The sequence below is a fragment of the Poeciliopsis prolifica genome, unplaced genomic scaffold (assembly GCF_027474105.1).
Source record: "Poeciliopsis prolifica strain line A6 unplaced genomic scaffold, Auburn_PproV2 SCAFFOLD010, whole genome shotgun sequence".
Lineage (NCBI taxonomy): Eukaryota > Metazoa > Chordata > Actinopteri > Cyprinodontiformes > Poeciliidae > Poeciliopsis > Poeciliopsis prolifica.
The window spans coordinates 8642691-8655402 of record NW_026562385.1 but is presented as its reverse complement, the minus strand read 5'-3'; positions in this window follow the sequence as shown (position 1 = coordinate 8655402).

Below are 12712 nucleotides of genomic sequence, written 5' to 3'. Positions count from 1 at the left end.
CTGTTGCATCATAGGCAGTGAATGATTTAATTTTTGTTTTATAACAAGCCTCAGACTTGGCGAGATGAGTCATACTTCCCAGATCTTGGAATAGTTTGGCGAACATTAGTAACCGGTGAAATTAAGATTGTGCTTTATATATACTGTATATGTATACATGACAAGAACAGTAACAATGCTGTTGTCACAATTGTGTGAAAGTCTCCAGTCGACGAAGAGGCTGAAATGAATTCAGGCTGAGAGCATCTGCTCTGAAGAGAAGACGCTGACAATGAGGCGGGGAAAATGAACGGCGGAGAAATAAAAGGGACGAGAGGAAGAGGAGGAACGGGGGCAGAGTGTCTCTGTACCGTCCTCAAGGTCAAGGCGGTCCCCGCTGCCGAGGACGGATGACGCGCTGAAACAGGATCGCTCAGAAGGAGCCCTGCCGCGGCACGACGGCTCACGCGCTCGCAGGAGCGGAGTGGCAGATTTCAGCTCCAGCTGCAGGAGCAAACAACGTGGCAGCGGCTGCCTGTCAGATGCAGGCGACAAATGGGGAAACCTGTCATGTGCATCGACATGAGGGCAAGCAGCAAGACAAAAAAAAACTGGGTTTTGTTCATATGTTAACTGCTTAACTGCTGGGTGGAAGTGAGCTACAGCAGGACAGACTTTAAAGGGGCAGAATTGTGTAAAATTGACTTTTTTTTTTAGATTTGCGACATGTTATCATTATTATTCCATCATCGGAAACACACCCGGAGCGTTGCTTTGGCTCTTTCACGTTTGTGAAAACAATTGGGGGGACGAAGCTCCGTCTCCAAGTTGCACTTCCAGCATTATAGAGCAACCCTCACTCTTGACTCTCCCACTCAGCTCCTTCAGACTAGCCGGCAGCAATCAGCAGACACCCAGTGGAGCGAGCCACGCCTCTGCAGAGCTCGTTATGCGAGCCACTTCCCGGTGAAATGCTGGTAAAAACATTGCTACAGGGTTAGTAGAGGAGTCATGTGATGACAGAGTTGTGGAAAGAGGAGGACTTTCTTAAAGCGACAGAGATCCAATTACGAGGCGCTAAATTACAAGGTCGGTTTTCATTCATTTTTAAATGAATGAATTTCTATCATTGGTAAGTGATGTAATGTGGTCGGAAAACACATAATACTGCCGCTGTTAAAATCTCCCAGCAAGGATGATCCTGTATGGAAAGAAACTTTGTTGTCTGACTTTAAATACCTTTTTTCAGGTTATGAGTCTCACTGTTCATTTCTGTGTAACATCAGTAGTCGTGAAGCTCCTGGTTTTCTCTGCGTTTGTTCTTCGACACGCCGGGAACCCGTCCAGGTGTTACAGTTCCTCTTGCCCTGGTCATCTGGAGCAGATCCCTGGAGCCCTGAATCAGATAAAAGCTGCATACATCACGGGTTGAGGAGTGTTTGGGTAACCCTCACGGTGAACGTCTCCGTGAAGCTCGGGAACAACAGCGTCAGGGTGATATATCACAGTCTGTCCACTGGGATGGAAAATGTCTCACCTTGAAACCTCTGCACTGACACATCTATGAGTCCTTGAACGTGACGCCTAATTAATCGTCACCTGGGATGACAAAAATGGCAGCTGATGTGTCTGTAGAGGTGAATAAAGGAGATCAGTTAAAACGTGTTTTATATATTGTAAGGAAGTCTCATCTAGTATCATTCAATTGACTGGTCGCACCATGACAACTTCCCAAATGCACTGATATCCAAACAGCACACAGCCCATCAGTTCCAGTTAGGGATTCCAGCATGAAATATACACAGAAAATCATTTTTTCCAAATCCTACTGCACCCTGGAGCTTGAAGCAACGCTGTCGCTCTGCAAACCTTATGTTGAAAACCGATGTGTCTGCATCCAACCAGAAGTAAGACAATAAAGTTAAGTTTTTGCACAAATGTTCCGGGGTGCCAGCTTGTAGCCAGGCAAATATTAAGAAGTCGCACGAATGTTTGTTTATCGGAACAGAGGAATCTGTTTTGATAATTAAGTCAGAGCGCGGGAACAAACAGAAGAATGGAAGAAAACGATGCGAACTGCGAGAGCGCCTTGAACTCCTTCTCACAATTGGGTTCTGAGAAAGCCAGGGGGGTGGGGGGGATGTGAGAGGGGCAGAAGACGGCCGTGGGGTGAGAAGGGCGGTGAGGGGGGGAATGTCAGAGCTGTAAAGACGAAGCGAGCGGGGGAACAGAAATAGCTGAGGCCCATTATCGTCACCTCCACCTGTCTGGCTGTCACATCTCTAATTACCGCTGCAAATAGCAATGTGAACATGTACGAGTGCAGAAGTTTGTCTTTGTGAGGATCACAGTTGTTTTTTTCCCCCTCGTAAAGGTTGCATGTTGAGTCACTGTATTTCGTTGCTCATACTTTTTGTTTATCTCTCTGTGTGTGTGTGTGTGTGTGTGTGTGTGTGTGTGTGTGTGTGTGTGTGTGTGTGTGGAGATTATAGCTTTCCTGTTAACCACCTAGCAGCAGGAGGGAGCCTGCTGAGAGAAGCTTAAGATAAATCAAATCCTTCCTGTAATGTGACAGCAGCGTTTCCGTGAAACCACTATCACAACTAAACTGTTGAGTTTCCTTCTCTGAGCTCGCGTGCGGTAAAGTCTGGCACGCAAACACACACCCACCCACACACACACACACACACGCACACACACACACACACACACAGGTAGAGCATTTGAATCTGGGTCATTCATGAAGTGGAAACATTACTGACCTTTTGCCGCAAACAGGTATGTCTTAATAAATTAGAGTGTCACAGACAAGTGGCATTATTTCACATATTCAACTGGAGGAAAAAAAGAAAGTTATGTATTTTATTGAGGAAAAGCTAGATATTTACATATATCGAAGAAAATCGACCTAGAATCTTTTCTACGTATGTCAGCCGATGCCCGGCCGTCATACGGCTCAGGGTTCTGCGTCCCAGACGTGAAGGTCATTTTGTATAAAACAGGCAACACAACAGAAACAAACTTCCAACTAACCTTGCTAGTTGCTAGTAAGACTGAGGATTTATTATACTGGTGACGAAAGTCCAGCATCAACCACGAGTTGGAAGAAGTCATTACTCCAAACAAAACGTAAAAAGCCAAATTGTAGTTTGCCGATATTTTCATGTCCAAACATTTCATGTCCAAACATTCAAGACTGAATGTTTGGTCATATTGATCATATTTATAATTTGAGAAGCCTGGGAACTCCATAGCAAGTGTGGAGCAAATTATTACAAATTAGGCTAAATAATAAAAACATGAAAGCAAAGTGTACCCATGTGATTCGTAGGAGGAGGAGGATGGAGAGTCCCAGGTTCAGGTAGGTGTGTCAGACTTCCAGAGGAGAATTTATTTAATTTCTACTCTTCTGGGAGACATTTGGACTAGATGTTGCTGTTTAACCCTCCTGCAGTCTCAGCGTGAAGCTCAGGAAGAGCGCTGCAAATGTCACGGTCGGCCAACCGGGTCACCCGTCAGCTCCTCAGTTTGCAAAACCACAAAACAAAAGCTCATGAACCGGCGACCAGAACCGCGCACACATGGACCAGACTTCAGTTGGGAAACTTCTCAGATCTACAGAGTGTTCAGACTCTGCTCATTCATTTTTAGCTTACCAAAAATAAAAAATAAAAATAAGCAAAAGTAAACAGACCAATAACATTTCGGCTTTGATGTGTTGACCCCCACAGACTCTCACGGATGTGCACAAAGTACAAGATGATTTGACACAAAACATCTTTGTTTCGTCACAATTTTGTTACTAATATAGAGGGTTAGGAAATGAAAAAATCCAAAGAGTACTTATTTTTTCTTTTAACGGAAAATCTCAAGGTACAGCAGCGGGCGCTACTGGTGTTAGGCGCAGGCAGTACATGAATAAAGCAGTCAGGAGGCTGACATGTCTGGATTCAAAATCTTTTGTTTTTTTCTTCACTTTGAAAGTGAATCTTGTGAACCGTAAGCTCCTGTCGTTGACATTAATAAAACTTGAAACGTATCCATGTGTGCCTATCTTATTTGTATCAGTGCTTCACTCTGCACTAAAAATAAATTTAAAAAAATAACCATTTGATTATATTCTAATTTTCTGAGACGAGCATGTACTAAACAAATGAATTGCCAGCGGGCGTGATGTGAAACGCTCCGACTTTCATACTTTGTGCTTTTTTAAATTTTTATTGGGGTTATTTTATTGACGTTTTAGCTTCCACAGAAATGGAAATGTTTCGATGTTTTAGCTGAAATGTGTCCCTCTTTCTACCTTCTAACCGGTTGTTAAAAATTCTCAAACAGGAGCGAAGCGTGGCGCTCGCTGTGGCTGCTGTGGTTTTCGTTCTCCCAAAATGCCAAAACGACTGCAGGAGCCTCCGAGTGACGGCTCTGCGGTTTAAACAGCGTTGGCTTTTTACCCAACTTGCTTTGTGGAACTGCTTCAACTCAGCCGCGTTACGTGACTTTCTGCCAAATACAGCATCTCGGTCAGGTTTGAGTTCAGATTGCGACAAAGTCACTATTTTCTTAAAATACCAATATTTTTTAGGGGCCATTCAACATTTTCTGCATGCATAGTTCAAGTGTGATTGGGTTTGAAATGACAACCTGAATGCCAGAGAGCTCATCAGATTCAGATCGTCCCAGATCATCACCCTGCCACCACCGTGTTTGATTGATGTGATATTCTTTTGTTTTTTTCTGAAGTTGGCCTTATGCCAGATGTTATAGCACACATATCTTGGAAAAAGTTACATCCTGACCCCCTGCTTCTGGCTTCACCAAACCACTGAATATTTTATCAAAGTCTTTCCCCGGGCAAATGTGAAATGAGTGTTGGATGTGGTGGATGCGATCGTTATCATGACGAATAATAACGATTTCATTCATTTCATAATTACCTGTACGCAACAGCAGAAAATGCGTATTTGCATCCGAGCTCACGCCAGGTGAACCCCTGGATACATCAAACTGGTATTTTTCCAGTTCGCTCCCCTGACAACAGTCGACGGGCTGCAAGATCTACGACTGTGATGCAGGTGTTGCCTGACCTGCCTTCTGCTAACTGGAGCACAAGGCGCCCTGAAATGCAGCAACACAGAGGGGAGCAACCGAGAAATTCAATCGAGCTCGGCAAAGTTCAGGAAAACGGAAACCGTGCAGGACCATTGTTTGCTCAAATCCTCACCAGGGTGTGTCTGCATGGATCTTTCAGATGCATATGTTTGTTTTTTATATGTTACTCTGACTTCCTGCAAAAATAATAATAATAATAATTCTAAAAATATGCATTAAAGTTAAATGGCTTCTGGAAACTAAGTTTGCCTCGTCGTCGGGATACAAGGTGGATTTCTGCATTGAGGCTCCTGCCGGCCTAATCTGCTCTGCTTTATTAATTCAAACACACACAAGAAAAGTCTACTTTCTACTTTCACACATACAGTAATTGCTGAAACAATCAGAATTAGCACAAAGGTTAAAGCGACTCGCAGTCCTATTAGCGAGATAAGCGTGCCGCTTGTTTCTCTCCTTGTGGGCGAGATGTCGGCGGTCGCCTTATCATGCCGCCCGCGTTCCCAAACAAAGCCCCTTCGGAGACACGCAACCTGCTTGTGCTTTCAGGGCAAGTTAAGTCAGGACTGCAGCCACGGAATGATAAGAGCGTCCGTGACGCGCTCCGCATGGCCGCAGCGCCTGCGTTCCTCTGGCGTGGTCAGCGGGAGGCCTGCTTCCCTCTCCTGTGTGGAGCAGGTGAGGCAGCAACACTCACTGAGAGCAAAGGTCAAGGTAGGGAGCTTATCCTCCTCCTGTTCAGCAAATGCATATTTCCCCATGACAACAGATTGAAGGTGGAGCTCTGAATTATTTCCTTCTCTCTCTCTCTTTTTGCTGGCAAAACTTTTAAGTCCTACCTACAGAGCTTTGACAGGCTTTTGATCGTGTGGGTGTTTGTCAGGGAAAAACAAGAGCACGCCCAATCCGCTCTTGCTCCTGTTACCTGATTTATCCGCCCGGTAAACTCCTGGAAAGTAAATTATCCGGTGAGTTCTTTGAAAGTCACAGCACAAGCGAGGCTTGTGCTGAGTTATAAAAATGCTTTTGGGATTCCAGAAACGATATTTAAAAATAAATAAATAACAAACATAATTTTGTAATTGCAGTGTTTTCATCAAATAAGAAACATGATTAAAATCACACGCGAACAAGTTTGTCATTTTGTTTTTCTAAACGTCTTTCTGTTAAAGTTTTGCAAAATACACTCGTTTTGATAAATCCTAGCGCAAAAAACGTCTTATAAAAAGATTTTTTTGTTTGTTTCAAAATTGGGAGTGCTTTCCATTAGATTGATTTTCTTTATTCCAATGCGATTCTTTTTTCTCTCCAAGTTGTTCCTGGCTCGGTTGACCCGCTCTTGAACTCTCTTGTGAATTTGGAAAATATGACAAAGAAAACTCACAATAAACCTAAAAAGAAATCGCACTGGAGTTATAATAGATGAGGAAGTGAAGGGGGCGCTATCTCCTATGTTATCCGCAATCTCCCGTTTTCATTGTCTTTTGAAATGTGTGATGTATTTTCAGCTTCAGGAAGGATTTTCACTCTCAGCTTGCATTTGAATTCCTCTCTTATTCACTTCAGAGCAGCTCAGTTTTTACGCTGTCGCTTTCGGTGTTGTTCTAAATCTGCTCCTTAGTCGCATCTTATCGGGCCCGATGTCGCCTCCAGTGGCGTGGGGGTGGTAACACCACTAATATAATTACATTACTAAATCAGCACAGCGCAAAGCCTCTATTATTTACTATTAATTTTGGCATTTTGTTTTGTTTTCCCGTGTAAAATGTTTTGGTCGTCCCACGGCAGCACGGAAACGCTTCTCTAATGATCGCCACGAGAACACTGTCCGTCATCGGAGCAGTATTTACCTCTGCAGCACATGAGGCAAACAGGGTCATCGAAAAAGCTTTCCACGCCGCTGCCTGTACAGTTTCCCAGCATGGGCCGCATTGATTCCCGATACATGTGTCAGCAGACGCAGGGATTTGTGCCACGCAGCAGCAGACCGCCGAGCAGAGGGCCAGAGACGAGGCACAGGAAGCGGCTCTGGCAGCCTGGCATGCGAATGTGCAGCCGGGTCGGTGATGCAACAAATCAACACGCAGCTTTGATTGCTGTGCGGGAATGTTGCGTCACCACAAAACGCTGTGCGTCTACGAGGGGAATACCTGTAGACATCGGCTTTCCTACTTGCAAGCTAAAGGCCAATGGCTGTTAGGGAAATAATGTTTTGTCTTACTGACATTTAAAAAAAAAAAAGAAGAAAGCTTATATTCTGTTCATCAGTGTGTCTCGCATCCTCCAAAGAATCCTGTCGCCGTCGACCAACGTTAGCTTGTTTTCAAGCTGACCAGCTCGTGTTTCCCTCTGCAACGCTTTCCCGTTCCTGATTCCCAGTGACGCGTTCATCTTGGGTCGATTCGAGATTCACATCAAACAGGCCGATTATTTTTGATTGGTGATCTTTCCCTAGATGTTAGTCAGACGCCTTGGTGACGGAAAAACCCATCCGTTCATCACTCGGCCTCTGGCGGGAAAACAGCTGCCTCCGTGTAACACCGAACACGACGAAGCGTGTGTGGAAAATGCGTTTGTAAAACCCCAATCAGGAGGTGCATCATGTGTATTTGAAATATTCAGCCTACATCCGTCTTTTTTGTGATGCTCTGCAGAGCTGTCTGTGTTTTCGGAGCGGGTGTGGATGAAGCACGTTTTGTTCTTCAGCTTTTCTCCAATGCCTTTAAGTGTTTTCCCGCGTCTCTCTCCAAAAGTCTGAACCAAAGGGCTCATGGTAACAACATTTCGGAGGGGGAGCCATGAACCGCAGAGAAGAACCGTCCAACCGGGCCGAGTACACGGTGCTCTCTCTGCAATCTGCCAGAAAAGGTCAAGCAGGTTTTGGTGCAAGAGACAGGGGAGGTGCAAAGGAAGGTGACATTTTACTTCGAGATATTGCTTCTAAAAGCCTGAAGGAATCCGCTTTGTCATTGCATCTGGAACAAAAAGACGACGAGACGCAAAACTAAATACCATCTGAAGACGCATTGAAAAAAACAAAACGAGCCCAGATTAGACCAGCAAGCTGTAAACTGTCCTGGTTTACTGTAAATGCGCAGCTAAGAAGGGGCATTAATTCCTGCTGTGTAAAGATAAACGTGATTAAATCTGATGGGATATGAGGTTCAGCTATCTAAGAGCGTTGCTGCTATTATTTCAAAGCGACGGACGGTTCGCGTTGTGTTCTACCTGCGATTACAAGACACAAAGTCAGGAAACGAACAGCAGTAAAATGGAAATTCGTTCCGTCAGCAGATTTCCACGCATCACTTCAAAACCACAGATTAAGGAGAATGTTCTCCCAACTATTTGTAATTAGCTACCCTTTAATTTTTGCTTAGGCTGCAGCTTTCCAGAGCCAGAAATGATACCGACAAGCAAACAGAACATGCACAAAATGATGACCGATTTATTGGATGTGAATCGACAAGCAAGAAAAGCCAACATGTTTCAATTTATTTATTCCCTCTCTTCCCTTCCCCACCTGCGCCTGGACAGAGGCTGAGAAAATGCTGATGCAGTCGGGGTTGGGGGTTCGGCTGCGGGGGCCCAGAAACAATAAAACACACGTTAAAGCCAGAGGTTGTCACTGAGCCTGCACTGAACACGAGGCCACAGCAACACAAACGGAAAGCGGCTCCATAACGGATGGCGGCGCAGGCTGCAGGAAACGTGCGAGAAGATAGAACCGAGGCAGCGTGAAAGCATCGCGAGAAGGAACGCAGAAACAAGCCGCTCAGTTCATGTCGATCCTGACATGATGCAGCAAAAACCTGCTCTTCCGCTAACAAACCGTGAAAAATCCAGACAGATTGGAAGCTTCTGATTTAGAAATTGTAGAGCTCATGTCAGGTCACCGTTCCAGACTCAACCGAGCAGCAGAAGAAGAAGAAGAAGATTGTGGCATTTTGTGAATGGAAAACTGCTGTACATAAACAATCAAAACAAGAAAAAAGGTAAATAGCTGCGCTTTATTTGACGGGGTTTGACTGACAGGACTCCATCATAAACATGACACCTGTGAATCCTTATGACTGGTGTTATAAATAATGACCCTTTTCATGTAAAGTTGCATCAAAAGTCCATTAAAAGTGCCAACTTTACATTAAAGTGTTCAAATGTACAAAAACAACGCAAAGTTGGCACTTTTAAAGCAACTTTGCATTGAAAGTGTCTTTATTTATCGAATGACGCTTTGTGAAAACAGCCATGAAGACCTCTTTGTGCTCAGGATGTGGCAGAATGAACATTAGAAATTATTGCACCTCCTCCCTTTTCTCACTTCCGTTTGACGACAGAAATGATTTTTAAGCTGCACTGAGGCATTAGACTGCAGTTACAGCAGTTCGCCACAAGTAGGCGTGTAGAACACAGCGAGCACCCCTGACTCAGCGACTGTCGCTCTTGAATGAGCTTTCCGCAATGAAAGAGCCTGCAAAAATCCCACTGATCATGTATTAAGTGTGGAACAATGACATGGATTAGATCATATTCATGGCAGCGTCACGTCAAATAAAGTGTTGCCAGTTAATTACATGGAAAGCTAGAAAGACCATGCAAATTTTGGCCTCACTTGAAAAAAGCTTGATCTGAAATCCGCCCTGAAGTAAATTCCAAATTCACGCCAGGGTAGAAGTAAATGTAGCTCTGGTTTGTGGTAACAGGTTTAGCCAAAAGCCTAAATCTAATTTGGATAACTAGAATGAAAGCCTTTACTTCCTCAGTAGGATACAAATCAGTGAGAAGGGGCCAAACGCTGAGCCTTGTGGAGCCCCACGCATCCATCTAAAGCACAGATGGTTCACCAAAGTCTTGACGTGCAACCGATGTTGTTTAGTTGTGTGTTGTTGTTGTTTTTAAACAAAAGTACTGTTATGTATCTGAGCAGGTGTCATTTTTAGAGTGAAACTTTTGCACAGAGCACCAGGCTTTGCAACCCGGCGTTTGGATTTTAAGAACCGGTGAAGTCTGCCGCAGGTGTCGCCGCACACATCACCGTCAACGCAGCAACTGAATTTCTCGTGCAATGTTTTAAGTTTCGGTTCGACTCGGTGCGTCCTGTTGCAGAGACAGAAACACGACTCTCTGCTTAATAATTTAAAGAGTATTGCACACAGCAACGTTAAGAAGGGGAAACCTGGGGTAACTGACATTTATGTAGACAAGCTACTACAGCATCATCTCAGCAGGGAAAAACTACTCACTGACAGCTTGAGAAGCATCGTAAAGAAGCTGGCGGCTCTAAAATCTCCAGATCTTGTCACCTGTCCAAAAATGCCTTATTTAAGTTATTTAAAAGTTTCACCTCATGTCACACAAGACCTAAAATAATCTGCTTTCAGCGGACAACAAATGTCCTGGGATTCTGTGCTGATGCTCTGGTGGTGCAGGAGTTTTCACGGCTTTGCTTTTTCACCTCTGAGACGACAAGCCAAGAAGTTGGGGGTGACTTCTCTTGAGATCGCAAAGATTGGCCCAAATTTCTCAGCGACCCAGTCACTTTAAGCGCACTGGATCCGGGATGGCGGCCCGGAGCGAGAGGGAGACGATGGGAGATTGCAAAGACAAACGGAGGAGAGCTGAGAGTTGTGTAATCTGCGGGAGAGACGAGAGGGTGTTATGCCGAGGAGGAGTAAAGTGAGAAAATAGGTGAGACTCTATATTTATCCGAGGAGCTCCTGTTTGGAAACTTGCAGAAGGTGGAGGATCTGCTGAGACTTCCTTAGGAAAAGAAAAACACTTCCATCAAGACAAAGGTGATGCAGGAATTCCTACCACTTGGTGGCCAGGAGAGCGTCCGCCTGCTCCGTCTCATGGCCAGGACTCGTTTCGTTAATGTGATCATTAGTCAGACATTGACCTTATCAGTCGGTGATTTATCGCCGACTACCCTGCATTATTATTATCACCATCCCTCCGAAACTCACCGAGTCGGGCCGCGGTATCTCTGTATCAAATTAGAACCACTTTGTCATTAGAGTCTCTGTGAGCAGAATTGCAGGTCAAAGGCGGGTCATAATACAGACATTACCAACAGGTTCTGTTTTCTACTTGTCGTGCATGCAAACTACGTATTCATTCTTTAAAAAAAAAAAAGTTGCAAATTTTAGTCAAAGTTGTCCAAGTTTACTAAAATATTGGAAATCCAACCCTGAATTTAAACTCCCTAGAAGGGTGTAAAAAAATGTTTTTTGGGATGCACTGATGTGAAAATTTGGGTCACCACCAATTGCCAATAATAATAATAATACTGATGTTATAGCCAATAACCAATATTTACCCACATTTCACATATTTTAAATATTTCCCTACATTTTAGACTGCATGAAAGCGACCTCGCGTTGCATTTCTGCTTCAGTTACTCGCCACATAATCCTGCGTCTCCGTCATTGACCGTAAAAATGCCCGACTCGCTCGCCTCAGAGCATAAACATGGCAAAAAATATGGAAACAAACGAGATAGAAAAACAAACGGCTCCAGGTTTACCTGTTGGCCGACGCTGATGCTCATCTGTTCTGCATTTTTTGATTTCGCTGTAAAGCGCTTGCAAAGGTAAGACTTAATTTGAATACCTAAGTCATGCAACAGATCAAAAATATTGGTGTTTAAAAGTTTGAAATAAGAAAAATTGGGCTTGATTTTTCAAAAACGTGACGAAAACGTTAAATTTAGAAGCTGGAATAAAATGGATTGGTGGAAATTAAGACTGCAAGGGGTTTGATGCGAATTAGCAACAACAGTCTTTGGGTGTAGAAAGTCCACACTTCTTTGCACAGAAAACAATAAGGGGCATTGATCGTGATAATCCACCCCCACTGTAAAGATAAATCCTAAATTGTCTGGGAAAGCAGAGACCAAAAATCATGCAGTAAGAGGTGGAACGAAACTCTTTGACCGTGACGATGAAATGACTGCAACCGGACGTGATCGGGCCCCGTTTTGCTCCTCGAGTGCCGAGGGAAGACTTTCGACGGGATTCGGCGCCACGTGAATTGAGACGTACCGAAGAGCATCCAGGTTGGAAATGAAGAGATATAAAACAGCGCACGTCCAAGCCTCAAGGCAGAAAACACACTGCTGGTTCTGACACTCGGGTTGTTTCTCCTGGTTCTCACCCCGACACTCACTGCTCGCGCTGATGATCCATCTACAAGGAGAAGAACTGCAGCCTGAGGCAAAAGTAAGCTGCACAGGATGTTGCTGCTTTCTTTTGAAACAATTATCCTAGCAAATGAAGTGAACGAGGCCTGAGTCTGGTCTCCTATTTATAGTTATGTTTGCACATACTGCAAGCTAAATATGATAAATACTTATGTAAGTGATGTAGTTGGGTTCCTTTTTTGTCGCAGTCGGTTGGACACCATGTTGTTGCTGTTTTTTCTTGTTTTGTTTTTTTTTTCCCTAGTTTCCATAGTAATTGAGTGCCACTGATCCTGTTGTGGCATGAAGGGCAGACGGTTCACTGCTTCCTAAAGAAGATGAAAGCAGACAACAGTCTCAGCTCCCCGACCCCGACACGGGGGAGGCTTCAGCCGAGCGGGGCCTTAAAGGACAAACGCATCAGAACGCGAACACGTGATCGGTCAC